Genomic DNA, 20,207 nt, shown 5'->3' with positions numbered 1-20,207 from the left:
ATCAGACAATCACACAGGTGGGAAAACACAAGGTAAAGCAGGACAAGACAAGACAGAGAACAGTATCAAAATAAAAAACAGGAAACTAAGCAAAATGCACAACAGAAACAGACTACCAAAATAAAATACACACCAACCCATAACAGGACCATCCCCCCCCCCCCGGGACAGATCCCAGATGTCCAACAAAAAAAAAACAGGCAGAAACAACCCAGGGAGGGCGGAGGGGGCCCGGAGGAGGGACGACCCCAGAAACAAAATAAATCAACCCCGGAGGGGCGAAAGAGAGTCCGGGGGAGGCAGAAAGCCACTGGGGACCTGGGAACAGAAAGTCACTTGGGCACAACGCCCTGGGGCACAGGCAATAGGGAGTCACAGGGAACAGAGAGTCACTGGGGCACAGCGCCCTGGGGCACAGGGAACAGAGCGTCACTGGGGCACAAGGAGCAGCGCCCAGGGGCCCGGGGAACAGAGAGTCACTGGGGGACAGCGCCCTGGGGCACAGGCAACAGAGTGTCACTGGGGCACAGCGCCCTGGGGCACAGGGAACAGAGTCACTGGGGCACAGGAGACAGAGAGGCCTCTGCAACAGGGGACTGAGAGCAGCAACGAAGGCAGAAACCTTCTGGCCACCGGCGACGAAGGCGGAATCTCTCTGGTGGCCGTACTGGACGTCGAGGGCACTCAGGCGGCCAGGCAGGACGTCGAGGGCACCGAGATGACTGGCGGCGAAGGTGAAGCCTCTCTGGAGACTGGCGGCGTAGACGATATCTCACAGGAGGCCGTCCGTGAAGGCGAATCTCTACTGGAGGCCAGCGGCGGAGGCGAATCCCTTCTGGAGGCCAGCGGCGGAGGCGAATCCCTTCTGGAGGCCAGCGGCGGAGGCGAATCCCTTCTGGAGGCCAGCGGCGGAGGCGAATCCCTTCTGAGGCCAGCGGCAGAGGCGAATCCCTTCTGGAGGCCAGCAGCGAAAGCGAAACCCCTCCGGGTGACAGGCAGACCGAGCAGGAGAAGGGTCAGCTGGGCTGAAGACAGGCGACAAGTCGGCTGGGCTGAAGACAGGCGACGGGTCAGCTGGGTTGGGGTCCGCCAAACAGGCAACAGGAACAGAGGTCGACAGGGATGCCGACAGGGCACGAGAGGCAGGAGTGGGGTTGACCGAAAACCAGGGCAAAGTCACTAGGGAGGTCTCTGGGGCTCCGGAGACCAACAAAGCCTCAGGGGCAGTCACTGGGGAGGTCTCTGGGACGCCGGAGACCGGCAAGGCCTCTGGCTTGCCCGTAGACGTGGACTCTGGGAGAGCTGTCGATGTAGACTCTGGACGACTGGAAGACTCTAGCAGAGCGGTCATCGGAGACTCTGGACAGCTGCATGTCAGCGGCGGTTCTGGGCGGCTGCACGTCAGCGGAGATTCTGGGCGGCTGCACGTCAGCGGAGATTCTGGGCGGCTGCACGTCAGCGGAGATTCTGGGCGGCTGCACGTCAGCGGAGATTCTGGGCGGCTGCACGTCAGCGGAGATTCTGGGCGGCTGCTAACCAGCTGGGGATCTATGAGGCTGCTAGCCAGCCGGGAATCAGGGATGCTGCTAACCAGCTGGGGATCTAAGAGGATGCTAGCCAGCCGGAGTTCAGAGAAGCTGCTAGCCAGCCGAAGCTCAGGGCGGCTGCTAGCCAGCCGGGAATTAGGAAAGCTGCTAGTCAGCTGGGGATAAGGAAGGCTGCTAGCCAGCCGGGAATCAGGGATGCTGCTAACCAGCTGGGGATCAGGAGGGCTGCTAGCCAGCCGGGGATTCCTGATCAATGACAACCTGGGGACACTAGGGAACTCGGAAACGTTAGGAAACTCGGGAACTCTAGGAAGCTCAGGGAAGCTGGGCAGTGCTGGGACACCGGGCAGCTTGGGGACACTAGGAAAGCTACTAGCAAGCCTGGAGTCAGGGGGGTTACCAGGTGGCCTGGGCTCAGGAGGGCTACTAGCTAGCTGGGGCTCAGAGAGGCTGCTAGCCAGCCGGGGCTCAAGAAGGCTGCTAGCTAGCCTGGATTCAGAGGGGCTGCTAACTAGCCTGGGCTCAGGAAGGCTACTAGCTAGCCAGGGCTCAGGGAGGTTGCTAGCTAGCTGGTGCTCTGAGAGGTTGCTAGCTAGCCTAGATTCAGGGGAGCTGCTAGCTAGCGGGAAATCTGGGAGGCTACTAGCTAGCCGGGGATCAGAGAGACTGCTAGCTAGCCTGAGCTCAGGGGGGTTGCTGGCTAGCTGGGGCTCTGGGAGGCTGCCAGCTAGTCTAGATTCAGGGGAGCTGTTAGCTAGCTTAGCTTCAGGGGAGCTGCTAGCTAGCGGGGAATCTGAGAGGCTGCTAGCTAGCCGGGGCTCAGGAACACTGGTAACACAGGTCAGCTCAGGAACACAGGTCAGCTCTGGAACACTGGTAACACAGGTCAGCTCTGGAACACTGGTAACACAGGTCAGCTCTGGAACACTGGTAACACAGGTCAGCTCTGGAACACTGGTCAGCTCAGGAACACTGGTAACAGGTAAGCTCGGGCTCGAGGCCGTTGGACATCGAGGACTCTGGGCTGAAGAGAGGGTGAAGCAGGGCATGGCGACGGGAGCCGTGACGTCCCTTTCCCCGTCTTCGGCCTCCACGGGTCCCAGGAAAGATGGCCAGACGGGTACCCTCCAAGGACTGCTGGGGGTCGGAGGTGTACGCCGACCAGGTTGCATAAGAGGAGTTGCTAGCGGGAATACTGGTCCTCTGATTAACAGCTTGAAAGCTGGCTTTGGCATCCTCAGTACGTCTAGCACACTGAACTAAGTACTGGTAAACAGTCAAAAAAGTCTCTGGCTCTCCTCCAGGCGTAGAACTGACAGGACTAGGTGTAGGCTGGGTGACGGACATTAAACCTGTAGTCAAACTGCTAGGCGGTGGAGGAGTAGGAGTGGAAACAAATCTTTGAATCCATTTAGGAATTGAGTCATTAAGCCAGGGCTTTCCTGACAACTTAACACAAGCGAATGACAAAATTGAGTCCCTCTGGAAATCACTGTCAGCCTCCTTCCACATGGTTTTAAGCTCAATCATGTCACAAATTATCTCGTAAAGCTCATCTGTCTTAGACTGTACATGTTCCATTTTTTCCAAGTCCGTGGAAGCTGCCATAGTAGAAGGAAAAAACAAAAACTGGGCACCCACCGGAAAAAGAAGCCACTCTGCTGGGTCCAAGTGGTCAGATCATTCTGTTAGGTTCTGGAAGTTGCGGACCCAAAGGCAGAGAGCAGGCAGGCAGGCAGGAGATGGCTTGAGTTCAGGAATTTATTGAAACAAAAAGCACAGCACAGAGGCTGGAAAAACCACAGGAACAAAACACAGAAAAACTCACAAGAAGACGCAGGGAAGGACACGAACACACGCAGGGCACAGGCACAGACTCAAACACTAACATACACATACAATGATCTCACACAGGACAAGGGGAACACAAAGACTAAATACACAGGGTAACGAGTAAACGCAAGACAGGTGACACCAGGGCTGGGGAACAGGTGGAGCACATCAGACAATCACACAGGCGGGAAAACACAAGGTAAAGCAGGACAAGACAAGACAGAGAACAGAGTATCAAAATAAAACAGGAAACTAAGCAAAATGCAGAACAGAAACAGACTACCAAAAAAAAATACACACCAACCCATAACACCATTAGAAAGTCTCTGGGCTACAATGAAAAAATCCTGAGAAATCCTGTCACATACAATGCTTACATACATTCAAATATTCTTTTTGCAATCAGTACAAATTGTATGGTCTTTTATTTCAGATGAATCCATTCCACAAGCAAGAAAGCATTCCAGGACGGAGCATGTGTCCGGAAGCCCTGTCCGTAAGTTAACATTTATGCATGCATTTAAGAAACCAGAGTCATATTTCCTACCATGGAACTATTGACACTCAACCTGGTGCATATCATGTGACTGTTCTGATGTGTTTGTCTCTTCCTGCCTATGCCTATGTTTTACAGCAACTTTTCCTGACAACCCTTGGAGGTTCAACCAGAGGTACTGCCATCCGTCGCATGCTACTGCGAGTGGCAACCAATGACATCCTAAAACCATATAGCCTGCGGGGTATAAAGGCAAAGAAGGCCTTCCAGGATCTGACAATCTGCAGGCTTATAACAGGCAGGTGTTATTTTATTGTTTTCAGTATTATGCTTTGCTTGGCTGATAAGAGGTTTTAATTTGACTTGTAACTTTGCTTCATTTTGACTTCTACTCTAGCGGCCTCCCAGAAAAACGTCCCCGCGCTGACTGCAGCAGACGTGGAGGACCCCACAGTGCTCCACTCCCTCACAATATCCAACAGCCCAGTGTCAAAGGTGGACTCATTCAAGTTTCTGGGCTCCATCATTTCCCAGGACCTGAAGTGGGAGTCCAACATCAACACCATCCTTAAAAAGGCTCAGCAGAGGATATACTTCCTATGGCAACTGCGGAAGCATGGCCTACCACAAGAGCTATTGGCCATCTTCTACACTGCTGCCATCCTCCTGCCTCGTCCCCTCTGGCAGGCGCTACAGATCCCTGACACAAAAACAGCTTCTTTCCCACTGCCATCACTATCCTGAACTGCTAATAAGTGGGGTCATCCCCTCTTTGGCCTATTCACCTACACATTACATACTTTATCATTCCAATATGCATCTTGCACACTACATTACTTTACTCCATGTGTACTTGTATTGATATTATGTCTTATTTGTATAGTTGTATTTTTTGTATTTTGTGTTATGTGCCTACATGTATATTGTTGTCTCTATTGTACAGTACTTCTGATTATCATATATATTTTTTAATTTTTGGTACCATGGTTGTTAAAGTTTTTTAAAGGTTAGGGAATGTAAAAAAGAACGTTAGGGGAACGTTCACTAAAGGTTATAACGTTAGGTTACAACATTAGGGGAACGTTCTCTAAAGGTTGCAACGTTAGGGGAACGTTCGATGTAACCAAAAACTTAAAAAACATTAAACCGACTTTCCATTACAACCAAAACCTAACCAAACCTAACCCTCAGGGAACATTCCCGCAACCAAAAACAAAAAAACAAAAATTGTTAGCTGGGTGGCTACAGTGCTGAAAAGAAACCTTGGGTTGTTCTTATTTTCTTCTATTAGTGATGAGTAATAGTCTGATTTAGTCTCATTTCTGAGGGCCTTCCTATATGTTTTCAGACTGTCTTGCCAATCTAAAAGAAATTATTCCAGTTTGGTGGAACGCTATTTTTACTTTCAAGTTTTCGCTAGGTTTGTTTTAATTTGCGAGTTTGCGAGTTATACCAAGGTGCTAGTTTCCTTTGCTTCATCATCTTCTTTTTGAGAGGAGCAACAGAGTCTAAAGTAGTCCGTAGCGAGGCCGTAGCACCCTCTACAAAATTATCAATTTGGGAGGGACTAAAATTAACATAAGAGTCCTCTGTTATATTAAGGAACGGCATTGAATTAAATGCTGTTGGAATATCTTCCTTAAATTTAGCTATAGCACTGTCAGATAGGCATCTAGTGTAGAAGCTTTTATATAATTTTGTATAGTCGGGTAGTAAGAATTCAAAAGTTATTAGAGAATGGTCTGATAATAAAGGATTCTGCGGAAATACTATTAAATCTTCAATTTCGATGCCTTATGCCAGCACAAGGTCGAGGGTGTGGTTAAAACAGTGAGTGGCCTTAATGCTAAGTGTAGTGTTGACCAATGAAATGATCCCTGCCCCGTTGAGGGTGCGTTTGTTTTACTTTAGAACGTCTGTTGCAGACGGCTGCTCTGTAACCGAGATTATTTACCCCTGCCGTCCATTGCTTTATTATTAGTATATGTCAACAATGTGCACAGAATGGTCGACACACTTTCACCTGCACCCATCAGGAAACGGGAGAAAGGTTTGAAGTGGGACATCAAGTTACGTCCACAACTACGAGGGTGTAAATCACGCACATAGCATATGGCGCTAGCATATAGCCTAGCTTGATGTCCGTAAACAAATAGATTTTCTTTATAGTTTAGCTAGATTAAGCAACATATGACAGACAGTATGTGTGTATTTAATGACCCCACTTTGTATTTTTTCCTCGTTTGGTTAACCATGTTCCTGGGGATCTGGCTAATTTCATGTTAGAGCCAATAGTAAAACCTAAACCGTAATATAACTTAAAAGATCACAAAAAACTGGATTGTTTGTGTCAGTTTTTGCATCAATGTTATGTGTTGTTAATCAGAATTTAGTCTTCATTCTTATTTATTTTATTTATTTATTTCAGGTTTATTTAACAGGGACAATGCACACTAATAATACATATAAAAATGTAAAATGCTCCAGAATTAGCCAAAAGGCTATTTTACATCGGCTGTCCCTGGACAGATCATGCAATGTTACACCTAAAAAGATAAAAGGATTACAATAGTACATACAGGTTTAGCCCAATATAAGTAAAATTGACTATAAATGTAAAAAATAAAAAATGACAAGATCCTTCATATAACATTAGTCTGAAAATGATGGATTCACATCGGTCTGTATAAAACATTGTAATGTTAAAGGGGTGATAGAATGATTATATAGGGTATTTCACGTTGTTCCTTAAGGTCTCCGAATAGGGTATGTAACATTGGTTGGGCTGAAAATGGCCCGGGTGCTGTTCTATGCTCCTAATGCAACCCTGTGAAATAGCCCTAGAATGAAACGAAAGGGTTTTCTCCGTTATGTGGTATGCTCATGAATATCTAGACGAGCTGCGTGCTGATTGGTTGGTTTCCAACGAACAAAGCTGCGAAGAGGCACAACACACAGCACAGCAACAGAGTCGGGTGTGGCTGCAGTCTGGATCCCAGGCATGAGATGGGAGTCATGAGACGGGAGGTCTCCAGGCTGCAGCCATACACTCTTGCAGCAACACAATCCCTTTTTTACTTTTGAGTCTGACCTTCTCAGCGCCACCTTTTCCCTTTTCTTTTTTGGCTTTCCATCATTAGACTCACACACTGTCTGTTAACGTTACCGAACTTCCAAACGTGCCGGGCAGCGGCCGGGCAGTGGCCGGAGCAGGAATGGCTGGAGCAGCTGAGGCCCGAGAAAATATCCCCGGCTGGCTTCAAACTTCATTTCTGCTCCAACACATTAACTCATCAACTAATGTTACTGTACAAAGCACCAGAGACACAGTTTAGTTACAGTTTAGTCATCCTCCTGTGTGTCACGCACACACACACACCAATGCAAAGTTTCGACACTTTCATTACAACCACTAGTGTTGTAACGTTACCCTTGGGACATAAAAAACCTCCACTTCCAGCTAGTTCAGTGTCTCCGCGCGGGGACATTTAGCGGAGAGTGAAGCCAACAGGCACAGAGACAGAGTTGTAACTACTATGCTCTTATCATGTCTCGTCCTGGTGGCTCCACAGCCCCTTGTTCCCAGAGGATCCATGTTGGGAACAAAAAAAAAGTCAACGTACTGTGAACCGCCACCGGCTGGCAGCTCCACAACAGCAGCAGTAGCAGCAGCAGCAGCAGCAGCAGCGAAAGCTCCAGCAGCACACTGCCCAAGGCAAGTCCTCTGCGCCGCCGCGTTAGATCCACAAGTCCCGTCCATTGTCCTATATCTACTCGTTCTAAATACTTTTCTCTGTGTGTACATGTACACACATGGGCCAGTATTCCGTTGTATAACCTGGAACACTGCATTTACGACCGTGGTTCATTTTCAATATCCTTGAAAAACTTCCAAACTTTCTTCTTTCTAATTCCCGTTAAAGTACACAACTAAACTAGTGTGTGAGATCTATGCAATCTACATTCAGAACACCAGCTGGTCTCAGACCAGTGGTCTGTATGTAAATTTTGGGGTGTGACAAAGGTACAGACCAGAGCCAATTGTACAGCCACCGAGTTGACGTCAACTATTAGCCTCGTTGGGATTCGCCAGTTTTCAGCGGCAGTTTCAAATTGTTAGATTTGCGTAGGAAAGAGGTGTCAATGGGACTTTGAGGTTCTATATATGCCTATTTTACCCACCGAACTGTTGTTATTCAACTATGACAAGGTAAACTCGGTTTTGCATTCTATCACCCCTTTAAGTACAATTTCACCACTATAATAAAAACAGATGAAATGGTATGCCTTTTTATTTGCTCCTTAAATAGCGGTTATTTTTTAAATTAATACAAAGCAAACTGAACAGAAAAAAACAAGTATTTTGTTTTACTTTCTTTTCTTCCAGGTGGGGCTGAAGGGCTCGACCACTGTTGAGCTGCTGCATCATAGCTGCACAGTGTCATATCACCAACCCATGAAAGCTAGAAGTCACCCTGCTGCTCCAGATCTACCTACTGTGTGGCTGGCTACAGACTACAACCATCTGCAAGTTTTGTTTGTACTGAACATCATCAACAGCTGCACTTAAAGTCTCTTGGGGTCATATGGGACTCGTTGTTCTCCATACTAGTACTATTAGTACAGACAACACTAAGTATCATTACTTAATCACAGTACATATTATTCTGGTGTACAGTGTTGACTTGACTCCCTGCTATTGATTATACATCACTTTATGCTTGCTACTACCTCATAACTTTACCTTAATTGCTCTTGTATAGTTCATTTATCTTCTACTAGTTGTATATACCTCCTGTTTAATTACATTATTCTTAATTTGTGTTGCAATACCTGAATTATCCCTCTTGTGAACACTAGGCTTATCTTATCTTTATTTTAGTTCATATCATAACCCCGCTCACAAACTCACCTGTACCTGGGTCATCTGTTTGCCAATATCAATGTTCCTGCTACAGTAAATCCTACAGGCAAAGTGTACTGCTTCACAGTAGTATGAACCATACGCTTTTTAGGTTTTGTGTCAAATATTGTGTAGTTTGTTATGAATTACTCATTGTTTTGACAAGGTAAATTAAAACCATTTAACAACCTGCAAGTGTCAGCTCTGGTAAATTTAATTGTCCTGTTTTTTTTATAAAGGTTACAGAATATGAAAAACCTATTTGCCTTGATCAGGGTTTTAATTTGTTGCAAATATGAACATGGCTTTAATAATGTGTATCTTATTTCTCTGAAACACTACAATGATTTAAAAAATATCAGTAATTAATTAAAAAAAAACAACTTAATTGATTGTATATGTCGGCAGACATTACAGGCACCTATTCATGTAAGCAGAGAAAACAGTAGTCTGTTCTCTCTTTTATCACTTTATGATTATGCAGGTGATACCCATGGTGGAGAAACAGGGGTGAAGTCCTTGTAGATCTCTGGCACTTTGAGGACAGACAGATCCAGCAACTCTTCACTGTTGTCTTTGTATAGTGTGCTCATATTTAAGACAAATTCATAGACATCAACAGTCAGTGTATGTTTTGGTCATTCGGCAGATATCAAAAAACAAAAAAATGAATGGTTATTTGATTTTCGTTTTAAAATACAAAATTTGAAAGTGAAATACAAGGCGTTTTTTTCCTTTTCATTGTCAAAAGGGAATGTGAAAATTTAAAACATGCTTCAATTTTCATTTTCTATTTCATATAACAAAAAAATAAATCACTGGAAAACAGAAATGAAAAAATGCCATTTTTTTCATATTCTGAGACCAGATGTTGCATTTCCAAGGCAGTAGCACGTTCTCTTAATACATCCATGAGTAGCACCGGTGTAGCATCCCAGTTTTGCTTTAATCCAGGCTGCAGTTGAGGGAAACTGTAGCCTAACTTCCTGAGCGACTGATCATCCGTTTTTTTGCACCTCTTTACATAAATATAGGCTACATAAATATGGCTATGATGAAATACAGCATGCAATATGAGGCAATACATACAAACATATGCATTAGTCATTGTCCAATAGCCTAAGTCCCCTGAAATAAATAAAAGTAAAACATATGTATATATGTTTTACTTTTATTTATTTCAGGGGACTTTTATTTATTTCCTTCTATTTATTTGCATGTTATAAAACATGAGCGCGGCAGATTCATCTGATTCCCAGCTTAGCTAGAGCGGACGCCAGCTCTGCAGACGGACCAGAGTCAGTCAGCACCGGGGAGCGAACATAGAGGGAACCGGGGACCAAGGTCACGGGCTGGTGGCTAGTTGCTGGCTAGTTGCTAGCTACCTGCAGCGGCAGCAGCGAACATTATAATATTAGACCCAGCACAGGAGGTCTGATCCCCATGATCTGATCCCGAACCGCCGGTGACTTTCTGCCAGATCAGCAAGCTTAACGGCAGCAACAGAAAGTTTGCTGGGATCAGACTTTGGCGCTGTAACGGTAACGTTAATGTAACAGCAAGGTTACAGCCCTGAACTGAAAGTCTATTTCCTCAGCTGTTTTGACTCTCTTCGGGCGAAGTTGTCTGCGGCGGGTAGAGACAGAGAGTCAGAGGAAGGCAGGGAGAGAGGGTAATAAATAAATGTGACATTATGAAATAAAAGTCCCTCCAAGCATTATCAAGAGTAGGCTATAGGTTTCCAAAGTCACTTAGCCTGTGCTGAAAGCAACACTGGTACACTGGCGCTGTTGCACTGGAAATGACAACATCCGGTCTCTGAATCTCTCTATCTATCTATTTGGCTCCTGCGATGGGTATGGGGGTATCCCATCCCTGTGCGTTGAGCCGACCAGATGAACCAGTTGATTCCAGAGCAGACGGTCTTGTGCCAGCTGCACCGCATCTCCCACCGCAACTCCAAGTTGTTGGAGGTCGTCCTAAAGAACGTCTAGCCATCGGATGCGGGGTTTACCTCGTGGTCGTCTCCAGCCTGCGGCCCTCGGATCAAATTGGAGAATGGCTCTCGTCGGATAGTTGGAAGGAAGGCGGAGAACATGGCCGAACCAGCGGGTACGACGTTGTGCAGCCAGGCAGGATGCTCTGGGCTGGCACGTGCGGGCTCTAAGCACTTGATTGGAAACCCGCTGGGGCCACCTGATGTTCTCAAGAGTTCTGAGAGCCCTGCTATCAAAGCCATCTAATCTTGCAGCCAGTGTCTTATTTAGGGGCCATGTCTCCGAACCATAAAGCAGGATGGAGAGTACTGCTGAGTTGTAAATCCGGAGCTTCGTCTTGCGTGAGATGGTCTGGTGTCGCCAGAGTGGTTTCCAGAGAGACTGCAGGGCTGATGCAGCCAGGGCTCTTCTACGGGTGATTTCTGGTTTTAGGTCCCCGTTATCTGTCACTATGGATCCCAGATACACAAAGTTCTTGACAGGCTCTACAATTTCATTGCCAAGCCGCAGGGAAGGTGGATGTGGTCTGTCACCGACATGCATGAGCTTGGTTTTCGCCCAGCTCACCTGGAGGCCAAGCTTCTCCGCCTCTTCACTGTATATGGCCAGAGCGTCAGTCAGCTGGCTGTAGGACGTGCTGAGCAGGATGGTGTCGTCAGCGTACTCCAGGTCAGTCAGGTGGTAACTGCCGAGGGACAGTCCGGGAACCCGCTCACAAACCCTAGACATCAGATGGTCGATGATGCAGTTGAAGAGATCATGAGCAGCCACACAGCCCTGGCGAACGCCACTGGAGATGGAAAACCAGTCTGAGTCTCTGCCGTTGATGCGGACACAGCTCTGAGCGTTGCTATAAAGCAGCTTGAACAGGGCAACAATCTTGGGTGGTGCTCCAAGGGCGTGTAGGATACTCCACAGTAAGGTGTGGCAGACGGTGTCAAAAGCAGCCTTCAGATCTATGAACCCGATGTAAAGATGACGATCTTTACGGAATTCATAGGTCTTCTCTATCAGCAAGCGAATGGTGGAGATTTGGTCTGTTGTAGATCGATTAGGCATGAAACCAGCCTGCTGGGGACGGCGGCTGCTTCTGATAGCTGGGAGAGCACGAGTGAGCAAGATCCTGGTAAAGAGCTTGCTGGGGATGGATAGAAGGGTAATGCCTCTGTGGTTGCCGCAGACTAGCCTGTCACCCTTACGTTTCCAGAAGGGCAAGATGACTCCTCTGGTCCAGTCGCTGGGAAGCCTCTCTGTCTCCCACACCTCGTTGAATAAGCCACTTGACAATGCTTTCACCGCCTGATTTTAGCATCTCAGCGGTTATTGCACAGATGCCGGGGGCTTTCCTGTTGTTAAGTTTTCCCAGAGCAGCTCTGACTTCCTCAGGTGAGACAGGGCCAGTGCTACAGACCACACTGGGGGCTGCAGCGTTAGCGGCCGATGAGATGGTGGGATTAGCCGGGATGGTACCGGGCTGCAGAAGGAGGCTGAAGTGCTCTTTCCAGCATTCGAGGCAGTTTGCTTCAGTTGATATAAGGTTGCCGTCAGAATCTTTCACCAGGGCTGTTTGCGGGGGCCATAACGGGCTTGGCGCAGCAGACTGAAGACACGGCTCATGTTGTTATTATTGGCCGCGGACTCTAGTTGTATAGCTTCTGCTTGCCAGAACTTCTCCCTATCCTCAGCTATAGCCACGTTGCGCTGGCGGTTTAGTCGCTGATACTCCGTCAGATCACCTCGGAGCCGGGCCTCGCACCGCTGGTCGATGATGTTAAGTGTCCTCTCCGATATCCAGGGCTTTTTCGGGGAGGGTCGAAAGCGTCCGAAGACATTGTGAGCTGACTGGATGACACTCTCCTTGAAGGTCTGCCAGTCATTCACCTTGTCAGTAGCCAGGTTATCAAAGGTGCAGCGGATGGCGCGACTGAAGTCTGTGGCGATGTTTGGATCACTGAGTAGGGAGGAGTCCAGGCGGGGCTGAGTCTTGGTGTGCTGGTTTGCTCGCAGCTTTAACTTGAGCTGGGCCACCAGCAGGCGATGGTCTGTGTTGCCAAGCTCTGCTCCTCGGTACACGCGGCAGTTGGTAACAAGCGACTTCCAGTGTCGAGAGATGAGGATATGGTCCAGCGCTTTCCTGGTTCTGCCATCTGGGCTGTACCATGTCCAGTGATGGATGAGCTTCCGAGGAAACCAGGTGTCAGCAACACAGAGGTTATTGTGGTGGCAGAGAAGGAGGAGGCGGTTACCGTTGTCGTTTGTGGACCTGTCAGCAAAGGTTGTGCCAACAGGTGAGCCTGTGGACCGTTCACTGCTAGACAGAGTGGCGTTGGCATCGGTGAGTATGATGGTGATGTCATGTGGTGAGGCTTGGCCAACAGCCTGGAGGAGTTGGTCAAAAAAGGCATCCTTCGCATCCTCATCAGCGACATCGGTGGGGGCATAAGCAACGATTACTGTCATCTTGCCGTGTTGATGGAGGAAGCGGGCAGACAGTAATCTGTCGCTCAGGGGTGTCCAGCTGATGAGGGACTTGTGGAGGTCCTTTGGGACAGCAAGTGCAACGCCATAAAGGCCTGTCCGTCTCTCGGGACCACTCCAAAAGAAGCAATGGTCGCCTGCTGTTATTTCGCCATTGCCGTGCCATCGGACTTCACAGAGTCCTGCCAAAGAGATGTTATAGCGGCAGAGCTCTCGGGACAGCAGAGTGGCAGCTCCGGGACGGAGGAGTGTCTGGACATTCCATGTGCCGACTCGGGTCCTGCGACCAAGGTTGATCCGTACTCGTTGGTCGGGGGCAGGCTGTGGTCCGTTACCGTGTTTAGCAGTCTGGCATCTTTCTCTGATCGGTCTCTGAATATGAAAGCATATTCTAAATTTCTCCCATCCCCTTTTGACCATGAAAAGGAAAAAACGCCATGTATTTAAATTTAAAATTTTGTATTTTAAAACGAAATAACCATTTGTTTTTTAGTTTTTTAATACCTGTTTGTGAAATGAAAATCGAATAACCAAAATATACACTGACCATCAACACATAAGATATTAGGTGTGCATAGCTTTCTTTAACATAATTACTAATCTCTTACCTTACCTTCTCTGCTTTGGTTTTGTGGACATCACAGTCATTTTCTCTCCCCGGTCTTGTTGTGCACCCTGTGAATTTAAGATGAAGAAATGATAAGTGTATGTAACACGATGTGTGTGTAGTTGTAGTATTTGAATTACAATTAAATTATTAAAGCTGCAAGCAGCGTTGGATGGGCCCTCGCACCTCTGCGCGCATCAGGGTTACTGGCAGACGCAGCTCCTTGCGACCGTGGTTTCACCAATGAAAAGGGAACTCCCTGCTGAGTTCAATGATACCTCACACAAGACTCTACGTCATACAGTTCATTTTAAATAAACCTTTACCAATAAAAAAGGAAGTCTCTGCTGAGTGCATTGATACCTCACATAAGGCTCTACCTTAAATGGTTCAAATGTTATGAAAGGGGGTGTGGCTACAGCATAGGGGGCGGGTCAAACCATCATCAATCAAAAATAAACTGTCTGCTGACTTCAAGATACCTCACACCAGTCACCAGTTATGAAAGGGGCGTGGTTTAAGCATAAGGGGCAGGCCAAACCATCAACAATGATGAAGGAACTCTCTGCTGAGTTCAATGATACCTCACACAAGGGTCTACATCAAACGGATCATTAGTTATGAAAAGAGGCGTGGCTAACACATAGGGGGCGGGTCAAACCATCACCAATCAAAAACGATCCCTCTGCTGAGTTCAATGATACCTCACACAAGACTCTACCTTAAACGGTTCAAAAGCCATAAATAGGGCGTGGTCTGAGTACATGGGCGTGGTCAAAGTATAGGGGCCGGCTCAGTATCACATGTAGACCACACATTATAAGTTTCATGTAAATCGGATGATGTTTGTCATATAAGGCTTACTTCCTGTTGCCAGCGGGGGGCGCTATGACCAAAAGTCAATATTGGCCTCTAGATGTCCTCAGGTCTGGACTCTTGTCACACACAAACACACACACACACACACACACACACACACACACACACACACAATTAATTGATAAATTAGCCTATTTGCTGCATTATATAGGCTTATTATTATTATTATTATTATTATTATTAGCATATATTGAAATATCTGCATTTATGACATAACTTCTAATAATAATTACTTATTTATCTTTCAAACAGTGGGAGATTCAAGCAACCTATCCTTTGATGGCAATCTTGCTGATTCTGCTGATGTACACACATCTGACAGATGTGTCACAAACAGACAGAGCACAGACAGCAGGGACAACGAAGAGTGCCGTAGAGGGGGGAAACTGCCCATACCAGGAGCCAGTGCACGCAAAAGAAAAGCAAAATCAGGTGGAATTGATGAAGAATTCCGGTCATATATGGCTGAAAATAGGAAGATGTTAGTGGACATTCAGGAAGCTGAGCAGAACCAGTTGGCTCAAGAGGCCACTGCATTCCAAGGAATATTGCAGGCACAACAGGAGGCAGAGGAAAGAAGATTTCAGGCTATTCAGGCACAGCAACACGCCAATAACTAGATGTTCATGCAGCTCATGGGCACTCTTGTAAGTGCTCTTCGTCCTGGTCTACCTCATTCCTCAACAACACCACCCTTGATCACAAGAGCCCCACCAACACCGACCCTGACCCCTAGCACTTGGTCCATGCCACAGCCGTATCATCAGCCACCACAGCCTACTGTCCGGCCACCTGTAATTCCTCCACATCAGCACCAGTCACTACCTCCATCATTCCAAAATTAACATCCCGGCCCATCCTCCATTTTACATGACATTAATAGTCAGCAGGACTTCTACAACCTGTAGGCTTATGTTGCACATGCATTATTTGTAATGCTATGCAGAATTTGTGTGTTTGTGTTTAATCAGGAATGTTGCAGACTGATTTGTTCAGTAGTTCTAAGTTCTTTGTGTGTGTGTTTACATTTCCAAACATGCTACCTCCAGGTTTTGATCTCAAGTACTTATATTTTTGTTAGTTGAAGAAGATAACATATGTTATTATACTTTATCCTCAAAAGAAGCACTTTTTGTTAGAGAAGAGAAAAAACAAGTTTGGTAAACTTTTTTATTTTTCTACTTCCAAAAAAATGTACAAATAAGTACAAACGTATGGACATGTTTTTTTGTACTTCCAAAAAAATGTACAAATAAGTACAAACGTATGGACATGTTTTTTTGTACTTCCAAAACATTGTACAAATACGTACAAATGCATAGACATGTTTTTTTTCCTGAAAGGAGAAGAAATAGTAATTTGGGAATGTTTCAAGAAATAAACATTGTTTAAAAGCAAAGGTTTTTTTCCACTCCCTGCATTTTGAAAGGACTAAATAGGATAACAGTTATCAGGACATTGATAGATGTCTTCTAAAACAATAAAATAAAATCTAACAAGGGTCATAACAGCCCTTTACACCAGTAACATTGTGAACTAATATTCAACATGCAGTATTTGAAGGCTTTGGTCAAGTGAGTTTAATCACATTGCAGAGAAGTAGCTACACAGTGGATTTCTAATGGCATGGTGCTGCTGTTGTGCATACATCTGTTCCTGATGTCCCTCAGTTTCTTCCTCCTCTGTCATTTCTCCATCTCCCTCAAATTGCTCATTATGTTCTTCACAGTAATTATGCAACACACAGCAAGCAGACACAATGCGGCTAACAAAAATAATGTGGGTATCATTTTCTCTCAGAAGGCATCGCCAACGCCCTTTGAGGCAACCAAAGGCACGCTCAACTGTTATACGTGCTTGACTTACTCTGTGGTTGAAATTCAGCTGCTGTGGTGTTACCCCTCCACCCTCTGGGTAAGGTTTCATAAGCCAAGTTAGCAAAGGGTAGGCTGAATCTCCCAACAGCAAAAGAGGCACATTAACCCCCTCAAATGTTTCAGTCAACTGTGGTAAAAGAGTGCCTCTGCTGCCAAGTTCATACAGGAAAGAGAGGGAGAAAACATGTGCATCGTGTACCTTGCCTGGTCGCCCTACATTTATATCCCAAAATCTCATCCTACGGTCCACCACACCCTGCAAGATAATGGAATACTCTCCCTTTATATTGTAGTAACAGGCTGAATTGTCAGATGGAGCTCGAATCTTTATATGGGTTCCATCTATTGCACCTGCTACTTGTGGGAATCTCCATCAATCTCGAAAACCCTGTACAATCAGCCGGAACTCTGCGGCTGAAGGATGCTTAAGGTACTGAGGCTTCATTACTACATTGATAGCTGTCACAACCTCTTGGGTTATAGTGCAACATGTTGACAACCCAATACCAAAGAGATGCGAGATAGACCTATACTCTAGGTTAGTGGACAACCTCCAAATACAAATTGCCACACAAACCTCTACAGGCACAGCCTGCCTATAATTGGTGTTCTGGCGTGTCAGCCAAGGCCGGAGAATGTGCACACGTCATTAAAACTTGCTCTTTGCATTCTGAAATTTGCCAGCCATTCCTTGTCCGTCCAGGTGTTGTTGATGTAAGGCCACCAACTATCACTTCGTGAGTACGTCCATGTGCTCCTGTGGAACAGAAAGACAATACACTATTGGTAATATAATCTTTTATGACAATCCTATAATATTGGCTTGTCATTTCAATAGATGGACATGTCCACTCATAATGCATCATTCATACAAAAATGATTTAGGCCATACAATTTTCCCATTGTAAATTATGTAGCCTACATTGTCATATTTTTGGTTTAGAAAAGCGACAGAGAAACACACACACACACACACACACACACACACATAGATCATAGATCTTCGGGAATAAATTCGGCTGATGAGCAAGTCTCTATTCAGGATAGCGCACCTCCTCATCCTGAATTTACGTGCTATGCGTCTTCGGCGACTCCAGTAGATCATCAGATTATTTTGTAGTTTGATTTGTGACTCATTTTCAAACTCCATCAACTCTGAGCTGTTGCTCCATTGTGTAGTCCTACAAGTATAATAGAGCGAAATTGCCGGAAGACACGTCTGCTCGCTATTTTGGTCCGGCTAGAAATAATGCGTGTGTGAAACCGAACCAGACCAAAGTTTGTTTGCAACATTGTAACAATTTATTGCCTGTTGCGGACCAAATAACCGAACTATAGGTCTGAAAACGCCCTAAGATGCAAGTGGGTTGTCGCCATTCGTAGGAACGACTTCATGATAACGCCTTACACCCGGGTGTGTAGCCGGCATTTTAAAAAAGAAGATGTTCGTGAGCCAGCATCGGAGAAAGGACGACGACTGTTGAAAAAGGGAGCTATCCCAGCTTTATTTGAATGGAATAACTTCTCCCTCCCACCTGTAAGAACAAGTGTTTGGGAGAGGAGAGATAGACCGCTGCCGCTGGAGGATCACACCCCGGGACAAGATGAAGTCATAGAGGAAGATTCCGGTCCTGATCCTGCCTCCGCAATCGCCGCCGAAAATACAGCTCTACGAGAGGAGGTTCGCCTGCTGAGGGAACAAGTTGAAAGCCTTACGATGAAGCAGAGGTTTGGGATTCATCGCTTTGCTGCCTCAGACAAGGACATCTGGTTCTTCACAACGTAAGATGAGTAGTCTGTTTCGAAAAAGATGCATGGGCAGTATCAAAGAAATTCTTTTCTCAGAGTATTAAGATAAGATAATTCCTTTATTTATCCCTCTAAGGAGGAATTCAGGTTGACACAGCAGCAATAGGGCAAAGCAGCGCAAAAACAGAAAAGAATATCACAGTAAAAAATATTGCTAATATTAATATTAGAAGATATTAGCCTAGTTATTTTAATAGGTGATACTGAATGCAGTATCAGCAGTATCAGCAGTGTTGAATTAAAGTGATTGCTGTTTATTCTGCTGTATAGTTAATTGTGAAAATCATTTACACATATTCATTCAAATACCTGTATCTCATTTCTTAAGGTTTGCCTCATACACCTTGCTGATGCGGTTCTGGGCCCTAATTGAACCTGCGGTGCCATCAATGGTCAGTGTGAGGCAGGCTCAGAGAGGAAATCTCACTGAGTCTAAGTCTGCAACCCATTCCCTCCAGCCCATTGATGAGTGCTTCATGTTTTTGAACTATCTCGCCCTGGGCTCCAAACAACGGGACCTTGCTGACCGGTACAATGTCCATCAGTCCACGGTCAGTCGCATTATATCATCATGGAGTAATTTCCTATACACGGTACTCGGTTCAGTCAGGATCTGGATACCACAAGAGCAGATAGGTGAATATTTGCCTGTGGATTTCAAGGACTACCCTGACACCTCTGTCATCCTTGACTGCACCGAGCTGAAGTGTCAGTGCCCATCTTCCCCTCTCCTCCAGAGTGAGTTTTTTTCCACCTACAAATCCCATTGCACACTTGAGGGTCTAATTGGGATTGCTCCACATGGAGCAGTGACATTTGTTTCTGCTCATTATGCCAGCTCCATAAGCAATAAGCAGATCACAAAGGAATCTGGTATCATTAACCTCTTAAAACCTGACATGGCTGTCATGGTAGATCGAGGTTTTCTGATCGAAGACATTATACCGTGCAATATTTACAGGCCAGCATTCCTCGCTGGGCGGTCTCAAATGTCTGCTGCTGAAGTTAGAGAGACCCAGGCCATAGCATGTCTTAGGGTGCATGTGGAGCGACTCATTCATCGAGTGAAAGAGCACACATTTTACGTGTTTAAAGCTCTACGGCTTTTTGGGAGCATCAACCAATTCTATACTGTTGCGTGTCTCCTCACCAATTATGAAAATGGGCCTCTTGTAAAAGCATGGGTTAAGAAGCCTGAGCCATGGGTAGAAATGAATTGCAAAAACAGCTAAAGCTAGAGGTATTTAACCTTTATTTTACCAGGGAAAAGAAACATGTTGGTTGTTAAATAAATGAATTATTATTATTACTGTCTAAAACTGTGTCCCTTTGCTTTTTGTCATGTTCTAAGAGGCAGGTCATTACAAAAAATGATTTGAAGATGGTCAACTTATTTTGAGTGCTTCTTCATTACTTTAATGCACCAATTTCATATCTTACTATTATGTATTTGTGACCTTCTGCAACAGTAGCAAAAATACCATCACACCAAATTATTTAAATTCTATTCATCTTTTTATTAGTCAGTAATTTATTATTAAACTCATGTTCATGTGTTCTTTAAATATGACCATTAAATTCAAAAAGTGCATAACATGCAAAATAGTGCAATATTGCATCTCACTCTTTGCTACACAAGAAAGTGCTGAGGTAAACATAGAAAAAAAAGTAATCAAACCTCTCTTTGATGATGTCAGTGATTTCATTGTCACGGGGAATCCTTTCTACGAACATGTCCTCCTGTGTGTAAACAACAAAATCACACCACTCATATCCAGAAA

General features: G+C 45.7%; 1 long non-coding RNA gene across 1 annotated transcript; it reads left to right on the top strand.

Annotated features, from left to right (window-relative positions):
- The first annotated feature begins 1,388 nt into the window (after positions 1–1,388).
- Positions 1,389–8,405, top strand: LOC116047675. Its single transcript, XR_004104453.1, has 4 exons — positions 1,389–1,400; positions 5,728–5,731; positions 5,802–5,966; positions 8,264–8,405. It is a non-coding gene; the product is annotated as an uncharacterized LOC116047675 (long non-coding RNA).
- Positions 8,406–20,207: the final 11,802 nt, after the last annotated feature.

Source organism: Sander lucioperca, chromosome 2, assembly GCF_008315115.2.
Source record: "Sander lucioperca isolate FBNREF2018 chromosome 2, SLUC_FBN_1.2, whole genome shotgun sequence".
NCBI lineage: Eukaryota > Metazoa > Chordata > Actinopteri > Perciformes > Percidae > Sander > Sander lucioperca.
The sequence above is the reverse complement of the archived record's forward strand: the minus strand, read 5'-3'. Positions and strand labels throughout refer to the sequence as shown.